This window comes from Heloderma suspectum, chromosome W (assembly GCF_057233095.1).
Source record: "Heloderma suspectum isolate Gila_16-S chromosome W, 16-S_ref, whole genome shotgun sequence".
In the NCBI taxonomy this organism is placed as follows: Eukaryota; Metazoa; Chordata; class Lepidosauria; order Squamata; family Helodermatidae; genus Heloderma; species Heloderma suspectum.
The window spans coordinates 9905001-9920000 of NC_139475.1; positions in this window are offsets into that span (position 1 = coordinate 9905001).

The following is a 15000-nucleotide window of genomic DNA, read 5'->3' on the forward strand; positions in this document are numbered from 1 at the left end:
TAGGTTTAGGGTCGGGGTTAGGGTTGGGGTTAGGGTTAGGGTTAGGGTTAGGGTTGGGGTTAGGGTTGGGGTTAGGGTTAGGGTTGGGGTTAGTGTCGGGGTTAGGGTTCGGGTTGGGGTCAGGGTTAGGGTAAGGGCTAGTGTTAGGTTTAGGGTTGGGGTTAGGGCTAGGGTTAGGGTTAGGGTTGGGGTTAGGATTAGGTTTAGTGTTGGGTTTGGGGTTAGGGTTAGGGTTAGGGTTAGGGTTATGGTTAGGGTTAGGGTTGTGGTCAGGGTCAGGGTTTGGGTTCGGGTTAGGTTTAGTGTCGGGCTTAGGGTTGGGGTTAGGGTTAGGGTTAGGGTTAGGGTTAGGTTTGGGGTTAGGGTTAGGGTTAGGGTTAGGTTTGGGGTTAGGGTTAATGTTAGGGTTAGGGTTGGATTTAGTTTTAGGGTCTGGGTTAGGGTTAGGGTTGGGGTTAGGGTTAGGGTTAGGGTTGAGTTATGGTTAGGGGTAGGGTTAGGGTTTGGGTTAGGGTTAGGGTTACGGTTGTGTTAGGGTTGGGGTAGGGGTTAGGGTTAGGGTTACGGTTGGGGTCAGGTTTAGGGTAAGGGTTAGTGTTAGGTTTAGGGTTGGGGTTAGGGATAGGGTTATGGTTTGTGGTTAGGATTAGGTTTCGTGATGGGGTTGGGGTTAGGGTTAGGGTTAGGGTTATGGTTAGGGTTAGGGTTGGGGTCAGGGTTAGGGTTAGGGTTAGGGTTAGTGTTAGGTTTATGGTTGGGGTTAGGGTTAGTATTAGGTTTAAGGTTGGGGTCGGGGTTAGGGTTAGGGTTAGGGTTAGGGTTGGGGATATGGTTAGGGTTAAGGTTAGGGTTAGGGTTAGGGTTGGGTTAGGGTTGGGTTAGCGTTGGGTGAGGGTTAGGGTTAGGTTTAGTGTTGGGGTTCGGGTTAGGTTTAGTCTTGGGGTTGGGGTTAGGGTAGGGTTAGGGTTAGGGTAGGGTTAGGGTTAGGGTTGGGGTTAGGGTTAGGGTTAGGGTTAGGGTTAGGTTTTGGGTTAGGGTTAGGGTTAGGGGTAGGGTCGGGGTTAGGGTTAGGGTTGGGGTTAGTGTTGGGGTTAGGGTTAGGTTTAGGCTTAGTGTTAGGGTAGTGTTTAGGGTTAGGGTTAGGGTTAGGGTAGGGGTTAGGGTTAGGGTTAGGTTTGGGGTCAGGGTTAGGGTTAGGGTTAGGGTTACGGTTGGGGTTAGGTTTAGCGTTAGGGTTAGGTTTGGGGTTAGGGTTAGTGTTAGGGTTAGGTTTGGATTTAGGGTTAGGGTCTGGGTTAGGGTTAGGGTTAGGGTTAGGTTTGGGGTTAGGGTTAATGTTAGGGTTAGGGTTGGATTTAGTTTTAGGGTCTGGGTTAGGGTTAGGGTTGGGGTTAGGGTTAGGTTTAAGGTTAGGGTTAGGGTTAGGGTTAGGGTTGGGTTAGGGTTGGGTTAGGGTCAGGGTTAGGGTTAGTGTTGGGGTTCGGGTTAGGTTTAGTGTTGGGGTTGGGATAAGGGTTAGGGTTAGGGTTAGGGTTAGGGTTGGGGTTAGGGTTAGGGTTAGGGTTAGGGTTAGGGTTAGGGTTGGGTTAGGGTTAGGGTTAGGGTTAGGGTTAGGGTTGGGGTTAGGGTTAGGGTTGGGGTTAGTGTTGGGGTTAGGGTTAGTTTTAGGCTGAGTGTTAGGGTAGTGTTTAGGGTTAGGGTTAGGGTTAGGGTTAGGGTAGGGGTTAGGGTTAGGGTTAGGGTTTTGGTTGGGGCTAGGGTTAGGGTTAGGGTTAGGGTTGGGGTTAGGTTTAGGGTTAGGGTTAGGTTTGGGATTAGGGTTAGTGTTAGGTTTAGGCTTGGATTTAGGGTTAGGGTCTGGGTTAGGGTTAGGGTTCGGGGTGGGGTTAGGGTTAGGGTTGAGTTAGGGTTAGGGTTAGCGTTAGGGTTAGGGTTAGGGTTAGGGTTAGGGTCGGGGTTAGGGTTGGGGTTAGGTTTCGGGTTGGGGTTAGGGTTAGGGTTAGTGTTAGTGATAGGGTTAGGGTTGTGGTTAGGGTTAGGGTTAGGGTTACGGTTAGGGTCAGCGTCAGGGTCAGGGTCAGGGTTAGGATTAGGGTTAGGGTTAGGGTTAGGGTTAGGGTTAGGGTTAGTGTTAGGGTTAGGGTTGGGTTAAGTTTAGTGTTAGGGTTGGGGTTAGGGTTGGTGTTAGGGTTAGGGTTAGGGTTAGGGTAGTGGTTAGGTTTAGGGTTAGGGATAGGGTTAGGGTTCGGGTAGGGGTGAGGGTTAGGGTTAGGGTTAGGGTTAGAGTTAGGGTTGTGGTTAGGGTTAAGTTTAGGGGCAGGTTTAGGGTTAGGTTAGTGTTACGGTTTGGGTAGGGGGCAGGTTTAGGGTTAGGGTTAGGGTTGGGGATAGGGTTAGGGTTAGGGTTAGGGTTGGGGTCAGGGTTAGGGTAAGGGTTAGTGTTAGGTTTAGGGTTGGGGTTAGGGCTAGGGTTAGGGTTAGGGTTGGGGTTAGGATTAGGTTTAGTGTTGGGTTTGGGGTTAGGGTTAGGGTTATGGTTAGGGTTAGGGTTGTGGTCAGGGTCAGGGTTAGGGTTCGGGTTAGGTTTAGGGTCGGGGTTAGGGTTGGGGTTATGGTTAGGGTTAGGGTTAGGGTTGGGGTTAGGGTTGGGTTTAGGGTTAGGGTTGGGGTTAGGGTCGGGGTTAGGGTTCGGGTTGGGGTCAGGGTTAGGGTAAGTGTTGGCGTTAGGTTTAGGGTTGGGGTTAGGGCTAGGGTTAGGGTTAGGGTTGGGGTTAGGATTAGGTTTAGTGTTGGGTTTGGGGTTAGGGTTAGGGTTATGGTTAGGGTTAGGGTTGTGGTCAGGGTCAGGGTTAGGGTTCGGGTTAGGGTTAGGGTCGGGGTTAGGGTTGGGGTTAGGGTTAGGGTTAGGGTTAGGGTTGGGGTTAGGGTTGGGGTTAGGGTTAGGGTTGGGGTTAGGGTCGGGGTTAGGGTTGGGGTTGGGGTAGTGGTTAGGGTTAGTGTTACGGTTAGGGTTGGGTTAAGTTTAGTGTTAGGGTTGGGGTTAGGGTTGGTGTTAGGGTTAGGGTTAGGGTTAGGGTTAGGTAGGGGTTAGGGTTAGGGTTAGGGTTAGGGTTAGAGTTAGGGTTGTGGTTAGTGTTAAGTTTAGGGGCAGGGTTAGGGTTAGGTTAGTGTTAGGGTTTGGGTAGGCGTCAGGTTTAGGGTTAGGGTTAGGTTTGGCGATAGGGTTAGGGTTAGGGTTAGGGTTAGGGTTAGGGTTGTGGTCAGGGTCAGGGTTAGGGTTCGGGTTAGGTTTAGGGTCGGGGTTAGGGTTGGGGTTAGGGTTCGGGTTGGGGTTATAGTTAGGGTTAGGGTTAGTGTTAGTGTTAGTGTTAGGTTTAGGGTTGTGGTTAGGGTTAGTGTTAGGGTTAGGGTTGGATTTAGGGTTAGGGTCTCGGTTAGGGATAGGGTTGGGGTTAGGGTTAGGGTTAGGGTTAGGGTTAGGTTTGGGGTTAGGGTTAGTGTTAGGGTTAGGGTTGGATTTAGGGTTAGGGTCAGGTTTAGGGTTAGGGTTAGGGTTGGGGTTAGGGTTAGGGTTAAGCTTAGGGTTAGGGTTAGGGTTAGGGTTTTGGTTAGGGTCAGGATCAGGGTTAGGGTTAGGGTTAGCGTTAGGGTTAGGGTTAGGGTTGGGGTAGGGGTTAGGGTTAGGGTTGGGGTTAGGGATAGGGTTAGGGTTTGGGTTAGGGTTAGGTTTAGGGTTGGTGTTAGGGTTAGGGTTAGGGTTAGGGTTAGGGTTAGGTTTGGGGTTGAGTTAGTGTTAGGGTTAGGGTTGGATTTAGGGTTAGGGTCTGGGTTAGGGTTGGGGTTAGGGTTCGGGTTGGGGTTAGGTTTAGTGTTAGTATTAGGGTTGGGTTAAGGTTCGGGTTAGGGTTAGGGTTAGGGTTGGTGTTAGGGTTGGTGTTAGTGTTGAGGTTACGGTTAGGGTTAGGGTTAGGGTAGTGATTAGGGTTAGGGTTAGGGTTAGGGTTAGGGTTGGGGTTAGGGTTAGGGTTAGGGTTAAGCTTAGGGTTAGGGTTAGGGTTAGGTTTGTGGTCAGGGTCAGGGTTAGGGTTAGGGTTAGGGTTAGGGTTAGGGTTGGGGTAGGGGTTAGGGTTAGGGTTAGGGTTAGGGTTGGGGTTAGGGTTAGGGTTAGGGTTAGGTTTGGGGTTAGGGTTAGGGTTAGGGTTAGGGTTAGGGTTAAGCTTGGGGTTAGGGTTAGGGTTAGGGTTGTGGTTAGGGTTAGTGTTAGGGTTAGGGTTGGATTTACGGTTAGGGTCTGGGTTAGGATTAGCGTTAGGGTTGGATTTAGGGTTAGGGTCTGGGTTTGGGTAAGGGTTAGGGTTGAGTTAGGGTTAGGGTTAGGGTTAGGGTTAGGGTTAAGCTTGGGGTTAGGGTTAGGGTTAGGGTTAGGGTTGTGGTTAGGGTTAGGTTTAGGGATAGGGTTAGGGTTAGGGTCAGGGTCAGGGTTAGGGTTAGGGTTCGGGCCGGGGTTAGGGTTCGGGTTGGGGTAGAGGTTAGGGTTAGTGTTAGGGTTAGTGTTGGGTTAAGTTTAGGGTTAGGGTTAGGGTTAGGGTTGGTGTTAGGGTTGGGTTTAGTGTTGACGTTAGGGTTAGGGTTAGGGTTAGGGTAGTGGTTAGGGTTAGGGTTAGGGTTAGGGTTAGGTTTGGGGTTAGGGTTAGGGTTAGGGTTGAGTTATGGTTAGGGGTAGGGTTAGGGTTTGGGTTAGGGTTAGGGTTAGGGTTGTGGTTAGGGTTAAGTTTAGGGGCAGGGTTATGGTTAGGGTAGTGTTAGGGTTGGGGTAGGGGTTAGGTTTAGGGTTAGGGTTAGGGTTTGAGTTAGGGTTAGGGTTACGGTTGGGGTCAGGGTTAGGGTAAGGGTTAGTGTTACAGTTAGGGTTAGGGTTAGGGTTAGGGTTAGGGGTTAGGTTTAGGGTTAGGGTTAGGGTTAGGGTTAGGCTTAGGCTTAGGCTTAGTGTTAGGGTAGTGTTTAGGGTTAGGGTTAGGGTTAGGGTAGGGGTTAGGGTTAGGGTTAGGGTTTGGGCTGGGGTTCGGGTTAGTGTTAGTGTTAGGGTTAGGGTTAGGGTTAGGGTTGGGGTTAGGGTTAGCGTTAGGGTTAGGTTTGGGGTTAGGGTTAGTTTTAGGGTTACGGTTGGATTTAGGGTTAGGGTCTGGGTTAGGGTAGGGTTAGGGTTGGGGTTAGGGTTAGGGTTAGGGTTGAGTTAGGGTTAGGGTTAGGTTTAAGGTTCGGGTCAGGGTCAAGGTTAGTGTTCGAGTTAGGTTTAGGGTCAGGGTCAGGGTTAGCGTTCGGGTTAGGTTTAGGGTCGGGTTTAGGGTTGGGGTTACGGTTCGGGTTGGTTAGGGTTGGTGTTAGTGTTAGGGTTAGGGTTGGGTTAAGTTTAAGGTTAGGGTTAGGGTAGGGTTAGGGTTGGGGTTAGGGTTAGGGTTAGGGTTAGGTTTGGGGTTATGGTTAGTGTTATGGTTAGGGTTGGATTTAGGGTTAGGGTCAGTTTAGGGTTAGAGTTAGGGTTAGGGTTAGGGTTAAGCTGAGGGTTAGGGTTAGGGTTAGGGTTAGGGTTGTGGTTAGGGTTAGGGTTAGGGTTAGGGTTAGGGTTAGGGTTAGGGTTAGGGTTGTGGTTAGGGTTAAGTTTAGGGGCAGGGTTAGGGTTAGGTTAGTGTTACGGTTTGGGTAGGGCTCAGGTTTAGGGTTAGGGTTAGGGTTGGGGATAGGGTTAGGGTTAGGGGTAGGGTCAGGGTTAGGGTTAGGGTTGGGGTCAGGGTTAGCGTAAGGGTTAGTGTTAGGTTTAGGGTTGGGGTTAGGGCTAGGGTTAGGGTTAGGGTTGGGGTTAGGATTAGGTTTAGTGTTGGGTTTGGGGTTAGGGTTAGGGTTAGGGTTAGGGTTAGGGTTGTGGTCAGGGTCAGGGTTAGAGTTCGGGTTAGGTTTAGGGTCGGGGTTAGGGTTGGGGTTAGGGTTAGGGTTGGGGTTAGGGTTGGGGTTAGGGTTAGGGTTGGGGTTAGTGTCGGGGTTAGGGTTCGGGTTGGGGTCAGGGTTAGGGTAAGGGCTAGTGTTAGGTTTAGGGTTGGGGTTAGGGCTAGGGTTAGGGTTAGGGTTGGGGTTAGGATTAGGTTTAGTGTTGGGTTTGGGGTTAGGGTTAGGGTTAGGGTTATGGTTAGGGTTAGGGTTGTGGTCAGGGTCAGGGTTAGGGTTCGGGTTAGGTTTAGTGTCGGGCTTAGGGTTGGGGTTAGGGTTAGGGTTAGGGTTAGGGTTAGGTTTGGGGTTAGGGTTAGGGTTAGGGTTAGGTTTGGGGTTAGGGTTAATGTTAGGGTTAGGGTTGGATTTAGTTTTAGGGTCTGGGTTAGGGTTAGGGTTGGGGTTAGGGTTAGGGTTAGGGTTGAGTTATGGTTAGGGGTAGGGTTAGGGTTTGGGTTAGGGTTAGGGTTAGGGTTGTGTTAGGGTTGGGGTAGGGGTTAGGGTTAGGGTTACGGTTGGGGTCAGGTTTAGGGTAAGGGTTAGTGTTAGGTTTAGGGTTGGGGTTAGGGATAGGGTTAGGGTTTGTGGTTAGGATTAGGTTTAGTGTTGGGGTTGGGGTTAGGGTTAGGGTTATGGTTAGGGTTAGGGTTGGGGTCAGTGTTAGGGTTAGGGTTAGGGTTAGGGTTAGTGTTAGGTTTATGGTTGGGGTTAGGGTTAGTATTAGGTTTAAGGTTGGGGTCAGGGTTAGGGTTAGGGTTAGGGTTAGGTTTAGGGTTGGTGTTAGGGTTAGGGTTAGGGTTGGGGTTAGGGTTAGCGTTAGGGTTAGGGTTAGAGTTAGGGTTGTGGTTAGGGTTAAGTTTAGGGGCAGGGTTAGGGTTAGGTTAGTGTTACGGTTTGGGTAGGGCTCAGGTTTAGGGTTAGGGTTAGGGTTGGGGATAGGGTTAGGGTTAGGGGTAGGGTTAGGGTTAGGGTTAGGGTTGGGGTCAGGGTTAGGGTAAGGGTTAGTGTTAGGTTTAGGGTTGGGGTTAGGGCTAGGGTTAGGGTTAGGGTTGGGGTTAGGATTAGGTTTAGTGTTGGGTTTGGGGTTAGGGTTAGGGTTAGGGTTAGGGTTAGGGTTAGGGTTGTGGTCAGGGTCAGGGTTAGAGTTCGGGTTAGGTTTAGGGTCGGGGTTAGGGTTGGGGTTAGGGTTAGGGTTAGGGTTAGGGTTGGGGTTAGGGTTGGGGTTAGGGTTAGGGTTGGGGTTAGTGTCGGGGTTAGGGTTCGGGTTGGGGTCAGGGTTAGGGTAAGGGCTAGTGTTAGGTTTAGGGTTGGGGTTAGGGCTAGGGTTAGGGTTAGGGTTGGGGTTAGGATTAGGTTTAGTGTTGGGTTTGGGGTTAGGGTTAGGGTTAGGGTTATGGTTAGGGTTAGGGTTGTGGTCAGGGTCAGGGTTTGGGTTCGGGTTAGGTTTAGTGTCGGGCTTAGGGTTGGGGTTAGGGTTAGGGTTAGGGTTAGGGTTAGGTTTGGGGTTAGGGTTAGGGTTAGGGTTAGGTTTGGGGTTAGGGTTAATGTTAGGGTTAGGGTTGGATTTAGTTTTAGGGTCTGGGTTAGGGTTAGGGTTGGGGTTAGGGTTAGGGTTAGGGTTGAGTTATGGTTAGGGGTAGGGTTAGGGTTTGGGTTAGGGTTAGGGTTACGGTTGTGTTAGGGTTGGGGTAGGGGTTAGGGTTAGGGTTACGGTTGGGGTCAGGTTTAGGGTAAGGGTTAGTGTTAGGTTTAGGGTTGGGGTTAGGGATAGGGTTATGGTTTGTGGTTAGGATTAGGTTTCGTGATGGGGTTGGGGTTAGGGTTAGGGTTAGGGTTATGGTTAGGGTTAGGGTTGGGGTCAGGGTTAGGGTTAGGGTTAGGGTTAGTGTTAGGTTTATGGTTGGGGTTAGGGTTAGTATTAGGTTTAAGGTTGGGGTCGGGGTTAGGGTTAGGGTTAGGGTTAGGGTTGGGGATATGGTTAGGGTTAAGGTTAGGGTTAGGGTTAGGGTTGGGTTAGGGTTGGGTTAGCGTTGGGTGAGGGTTAGGGTTAGGTTTAGTGTTGGGGTTCGGGTTAGGTTTAGTCTTGGGGTTGGGGTTAGGGTAGGGTTAGGGTTAGGGTAGGGTTAGGGTTAGGGTTGGGGTTAGGGTTAGGGTTAGGGTTAGGGTTAGGTTTTGGGTTAGGGTTAGGGTTAGGGGTAGGGTCGGGGTTAGGGTTAGGGTTGGGGTTAGTGTTGGGGTTAGGGTTAGGTTTAGGCTTAGTGTTAGGGTAGTGTTTAGGGTTAGGGTTAGGGTTAGGGTAGGGGTTAGGGTTAGGGTTAGGTTTGGGGTCAGGGTTAGGGTTAGGGTTAGGGTTAGGGTTGGGGTTAGGTTTAGCGTTAGGGTTAGGTTTGGGGTTAGGGTTAGTGTTAGGGTTAGGTTTGGATTTAGGGTTAGGGTCTGGGTTAGGGTTAGGGTTAGGGTTAGGTTTGGGGTTAGGGTTAATGTTAGGGTTAGGGTTGGATTTAGTTTTAGGGTCTGGGTTAGGGTTAGGGTTGGGGTTAGGGTTAGGGTTGAGTTATGGTTAGGGGTAGGGTTAGGGTTAGGGTTTGGGTTAGGGTTAGGGTTAGGGTTGTGTTAGGGTTGGGGTAGGGGTTAGGGTTAGGGTTACGGTTGGGGTCAGGGTTAGGGTAAGGGTTAGTGTTAGGTTTAGGGTTGGGGTTAGGGATAGGGTTAGGGTTTGTGGTTAGGATTTGGTTTAGTGGTGGGGTTGGGGTTAGGGTTAGGTTTATGGTTAGGGTTACGGTTGGGGTCAGGGTTAGGGTTAGGGTTAGTGTTAGGTTTATGGTTGGGGTAAGGGTTAGGATTAGGTTTAAGCTTGGGGTTGGGGTTAGGGTTAGGGTTAGGGTTAGGGTTGGGGATAGGGTTAGGGTTAAGGTTAGGGTTAGGGTTAGGGTTAGGGTTAGGGTTGGGTTAGGGTTGGGGTAGGGGTAGGGTTAGGGTTAGTGTTGGGGTTCGGGTTAGGTTTAGTGTTGGGGTTGGGGTTAGGGTAGGGTTAGGGATAAGCTTGGGGTTAGGGTTAGGGATAGGGTTGTGGTTAGGGTTAGGGTTAGGGTTTGGGATAGGGTTAGGGTTAGGGTCAGGGTCAGGGTCAGGGTTAGGGTTAGGGTTAGGGTCGGGGTTAGGGTTCGGGTTGGGGTAGAGGTTAGGGTTAGTGTTAGGTTAGGGTTGGGTTAAGTTTAGAGTTAGGGTTAGGGTTAGGGTTGGTGTTAGGGTTGGGTTTAGTGTTGACGTTAAGGTTAGGGTTAGGGTTAGGGTTAGGGTAGTGGTTAGGGTTAGGGTTAGGGTTAGGTTTGGGGTTAGGGTTAGGGTTAGGGTTAGGTTTGGGGTTAGGGTTAATGTTAGGGTTAGGGTTGGATTTAGTTTTAGTGTCTGGGTTAGGGTTAGGGTTGGGGTTAGGCTTAGGGTTAGGGTTGAGTTATGGTTAGGGGTAGGGTTAGGGTTTGGGTTAGGGTCAGGGTTAGGGTTGTGTTAGGGTTGGGGTAGGGGTTAGGGTTAGGGTTAGGGTTTGTGGTTAGGATTAGGTTTAGTGTTGGGGTTGGGGTTAGGGTTATGGTTAGGGTTAGGGTTGGGGTCAGGGTTAGGGTTAGGTTTAGGGTTAGTGTTAGGTTTATGGTTGGGGTTAGGGTTAGTATTAGGTTGAAGGTTGGGGTCGGGGTTAGGGTTAGGGTTAGGGTTAGGGTTGGGGATAGGGTTAGGGTTAAGGTTAGGGTTAGGGTTAGGGTTGGGTTAGGGTTGGGTTAGGGTTAGGGTTAGGGTTAGTGTTGGGGTTCGGGTTAGGTTTAGTGTTGGGGTTGGGGTTAGGGTAGGGTTAGGGTTAGGGTTGGGGTTGGGGTTAGGGTTAGGGTTAGGGTTAGGGTTAGGGTTGGGGTCAGGGTTAGGGTAAGGGTTAGTGTTAGGTTTAGGGTTGGGGTTAGGGCTAGGGTTAGGGTTAGGGTTGGGGTTAGGATTAGGTTTAGTGTTGGGTTTGGGGTTAGGGTTAGGGTTAGGGTTAGGGTTAGGGTTGTGGTCAGGGTCAGGGTTAGAGTTCGGGTTAGGTTTAGGGTCGGGGTTAGGGTTGGGGTTAGGGTTAGGGTTAGGGTTAGGGTTGGGGTTAGGGTTGGGGTTAGGGTTAGGGTTGGGGTTAGTGTCGGGGTTAGGGTTCGGGTTGGGGTCAGGGTTAGGGTAAGGGCTAGTGTTAGGTTTAGGGTTGGGGTTAGGGCTAGGGTTAGGGTTAGGGTTGGGGTTAGGATTAGGTTTAGTGTTGGGTTTGGGGTTAGGGTTAGGGTTAGGGTTAGGGTTATGGTTAGGGTTAGGGTTGTGGTCAGGGTCAGGGTTTGGGTTCGGGTTAGGTTTAGTGTCGGGCTTAGGGTTGGGGTTAGGGTTAGGGTTAGGGTTAGGGTTAGGTTTGGGGTTAGGGTTAGGGTTAGGGTTAGGTTTGGGGTTAGGGTTAATGTTAGGGTTAGGGTTGGATTTAGTTTTAGGGTCTGGGTTAGGGTTAGGGTTGGGGTTAGGGTTAGGGTTAGGGTTGAGTTATGGTTAGGGGTAGGGTTAGGGTTTGGGTTAGGGTTAGGGTTACGGTTGTGTTAGGGTTGGGGTAGGGGTTAGGGTTAGGGTTACGGTTGGGGTCAGGTTTAGGGTAAGGGTTAGTGTTAGGTTTAGGGTTGGGGTTAGGGATAGGGTTATGGTTTGTGGTTAGGATTAGGTTTCGTGATGGGGTTGGGGTTAGGGTTAGGGTTAGGGTTATGGTTAGGGTTAGGGTTGGGGTCAGGGTTAGGGTTAGGGTTAGGGTTAGTGTTAGGTTTATGGTTGGGGTTAGGGTTAGTATTAGGTTTAAGGTTGGGGTCGGGGTTAGGGTTAGGGTTAGGGTTAGGGTTGGGGATATGGTTAGGGTTAAGGTTAGGGTTAGGGTTAGGGTTGGGTTAGGGTTGGGTTAGCGTTGGGTGAGGGTTAGGGTTAGGTTTAGTGTTGGGGTTCGGGTTAGGTTTAGTCTTGGGGTTGGGGTTAGGGTAGGGTTAGGGTTAGGGTAGGGTTAGGGTTAGGGTTGGGGTTAGGGTTAGGGTTAGGGTTAGGTTTTGGGTTAGGGTTAGGGTTAGGGGTAGGGTCGGGGTTAGGGTTAGGGTTGGGGTTAGTGTTGGGGTTAGGGTTAGGTTTAGGCTTAGTGTTAGGGTAGTGTTTAGGGTTAGGGTTAGGGTTAGGGTAGGGGTTAGGGTTAGGGTTAGGTTTGGGGTCAGGGTTAGGGTTAGGGTTAGGGTTAGGGTTGGGGTTAGGTTTAGCGTTAGGGTTAGGTTTGGGGTTAGGGTTAGTGTTAGGGTTAGGTTTGGATTTAGGGTTAGGGTCTGGGTTAGGGTTAGGGTTAGGGTTAGGTTTGGGGTTAGGGTTAATGTTAGGGTTAGGGTTGGATTTAGTTTTAGGGTCTGGGTTAGGGTTAGGGTTGGGGTTAGGGTTAGGGTTGAGTTATGGTTAGGGGTAGGGTTAGGGTTAGGGTTTGGGTTAGGGTTAGGGTTAGGGTTGTGTTAGGGTTGGGGTAGGGGTTAGGGTTAGGGTTACGGTTGGGGTCAGGGTTAGGGTAAGGGTTAGTGTTAGGTTTAGGGTTGGGGTTAGGGATAGGGTTAGGGTTTGTGGTTAGGATTTGGTTTAGTGGTGGGGTTGGGGTTAGGGTTAGGTTTATGGTTAGGGTTAGGGTTGGGGTCAGGGTTAGGGTTAGGGTTAGTGTTAGGTTTATGGTTGGGGTTAGGGTTAGGATTAGGTTTAAGCTTGGGGTTGGGGTTAGGGTTAGGGTTAGGGTTAGGGTTGGGGATAGGGTTAGGGTTAAGGTTAGGGTTAGGGTTAGGGTTAGGGTTGGGTTAGGGTTGGGGTAGGGGTAGGGTTAGGGTTAGTGTTGGGGTTCGGGTTAGGTTTAGTGTTGGGGTTGGGGTTAGGGTAGGGTTAGGGATAAGCTTGGGGTTAGGGTTAGGGATAGGGTTGTGGTTAGGGTTAGGGTTAGGGTTTGGGATAGGGTTAGGGTTAGGGTCAGGGTCAGGGTCAGGGTTAGGGTTAGGGTTAGGGTCGGGGTTAGGGTTCGGGTTGGGGTAGAGGTTAGGGTTAGTGTTAGGTTAGGGTTGGGTTAAGTTTAGAGTTAGGGTTAGGGTTAGGGTTGGTGTAAGGGTTGGGTTTAGTGTTGACGTTAAGGTTAGGGTTAGGGTTAGGGTTAGGGTAGTGGTTAGGGTTAGGGTTAGGGTTAGGTTTGGGGTTAGGGTTAGGGTTAGGGTTAGGTTTGGGGTTAGGGTTAATGTTAGGGTTAGGGTTGGATTTAGTTTTAGTGTCTGGGTTAGGGTTAGGGTTGGGGTTAGGCTTAGGGTTAGGGTTGAGTTATGGTTAGGGGTAGGGTTAGGGTTTGGGTTAGGGTCAGGGTTAGGGTTGTGTTAGGGTTGGGGTAGGGGTTAGGGTTAGGGTTAGGGTTTGTGGTTAGGATTAGGTTTAGTGTTGGGGTTGGGGTTAGGGTTAGGGTTATGGTTAGGGTTAGGGTTGGGGTCAGGGTTAGGGTTAGGTTTAGGGTTAGTGTCAGGTTTATGGTTGGGGTTAGGGTTAGTATTAGGTTGAAGGTTGGGGTCGAGGTTAGGGTTAGGGTTAGGGTTAGGGTTGGGGATAGGGTTAGGGTTAAGGTTAGGGTTAGGGTTAGGGTTGGGTTAGGGTTGGGTTAGGGTTAGGGTTAGGGTTAGTGTTGGGGTTCGGGTTAGGTTTAGTGTTGGGGTTGGGGTTAGGGTAGGGTTAGGGTTAGGGTTGGGGTTAGGGTTAGGGTTAGGGTTAGGGTTAGGGTTAGGGTTAGGGTTAGGCTTAGGGTTGGGTTAGGGTTAGGGTTAGGTTTAGGGGTAGGGTTAGGGGTAGGGTCGGGGTTAGGGTTAGGGTTGGGGTTAGTGTTGGGGTTAGGGTTAGGTTTAGGCTTAGTGTTAGGGTAGTGTTTAGGGTTAGGGTTAGGGTTAGGGTAGGGGTTAGGGTTAGGGTTAGGTTTGGGGTCAGGGTTAGGGTTAGGGTTAGGGTTGGGGTTAGGTTTAGCGTTAGGGTTAGGTTTGGGGTTAGGGTTAGTGTTAGGTTTAGGGTTGGATTTAGGGTTAGGGTCTGGGTTAGGGTTAGGGTTAGGGTTAGGGAAGGGGGTTAGGGTTAGGGTTGAGTTAGGGTTAGGGTTAGGGTTAGGTTTAGGGTCAGGGTCAGTGTTAGGGTTAGGGTTGTGGTTAGGGTTAGGGTTAGGGTTAGGGTTAGGGTCAGGGTCAGGGTCAGGGTTAGGATTAGGATTAGGGTTAGGGTTAGGGTCGGAGTTAGGGTTCGGGTTGGGGTAGGGGTTAGGGTTAGGGTTGGGGTTAGGGTTAGGGTTAGGGTTGGGTTAAGTTTAGGGTTAGGGGTAGGGTAGGGTTAGGGTTGGGGTTAGGGTTAGGGTTAGGGTTAGAGTTCGGTTTGGGGTTAGGGTTAGGTTTAGGGTTAGGGTTGGATTTAGGGTTAGGGTCAGGTTTAGGGTTATGGTTACGGTTGGGGTTAGGGTTAGGGTTAAGCTTAGGGTTAGGGTTAGGGTTAGGGTTAGGGTTGTGGTTAGGGTCAGGGTCAGGGTTAGGGTTAGGGTTAGGGTTAGGTTTAGGGTTGGGGTAGGAGTAGGGGTTAGGGTTAGGGTTGGGGTTAGGGTTAGGGTTAGGTTTGGGGTCAGGGTTAGGGTTAGGGTTAGGGTTAGGTTTAGGGTTGGTGTTAGGGTTAGGGTTAGGGTTAGGGTTAGGTTTAGGGTTGGGGTAGGGGTTAGGGTTAGGGTGGGCTTTAGGATTAGGGTTAGGGTTAGGTTTGTGGTTAGGGTCAGGGTCAGGGTTAGGGTTAGGGTTGGGGTAGGGGTTAGGGTTAGGGTTGGGGTTAGGGTTAGGGTCAGGGTTAGGTTTGGGGTCAGGGATAGGGTTAGGGTTAGGGTTAGGGTTAAGCTTGGGGTTAGGGTTAGGGTTAGGGTTGTGGTTAGGGTTAGTGTTAGGGTTAGGGTTGGATTAAGGGTTAGGGTCTGGGTTAGGGTTAAGGTTAGGGTTGGATTTAGGGTTAGGGTCTGGGTTAGGGTTAGGGTTAGGGTTAGGGTTAAGCTTGTGGTTAGGGTTAGGGTTGTGGTTAGGGTTAGGGATAGGGATAGGGATAGGGTTAGGGTCAGTGTCAGGGTCAGGGTTAGGGTTAGGGTTAGGGTCGGGGTTAGGGTTCGGGTTGGGGTAGAGGTTAGGTTTAGTGTTAGGGTTAGGGTTAGGGTTAGGGTAGTGTTTAGGGTTAGGGTTAGGGTTAGGTTTGGGGTTAGGGTTAGGTTTAGGGTTAGGGTTAATGGTTAGGGGTAGGGTTAGGGTTTGGGTTAGGGTTAGGGTTAGGGTTGTGTTTAGGGTTAAGTTTAGGGGCAGGGTTATGGTTAGGGTAGGGTTAGGGTTGGGGTAGGGGTTAAGTTTAGGGTTAGGGTTAGGTTTGGGGTTAGGGTTAGGGTTAGGGTTAGGTTCAGGGTCAGGGTCAGGGTTAGGATTAGGGTTAGTTTTAGGTTCGGGGTTAGGGTTCGGGTTGGGGTAGGGTTTAGGTTTACTGTTAGAGTTAGGGTTGGGTTAAGTTTAGTGTTAGGGTTGGGGTTAGGGTTGGTGTTAGGGTTAGTGTTAGGGTTAGGGTAGTGGTTAGGTTTAGGGTTAGGGTTAGGGTTAGGGTAGGGGTTAGGGTTAGTATTAGGGTTAGGGTTAGGTTTGGGGTTAGGGTTAGTGTTAGGGTAAGGGTTAGGGTTGAGTTATGGTTAGGGATAGGGTTAGGGTTTGGGATAGGGTTGTGGTTAGGGTTAGGGTTAGTGTCATGGTTAGGATTAGGGTAGTGTTAGGGTTGGGGTAGGGGTTAGGTTTAGGTTTAGGGTTAGGGTTGGGGTTAGGGTTAGGGTTAGGGTTGGGGTCAGGGTTAGGGTAAGGGTTAGTGTTAGGTTTAGGGTTGGGGTTAGGGTTAGGGTTAGGGTTGGGTTTAGGATTAGGTTTAGTGTTGGGGTTGGGGTTA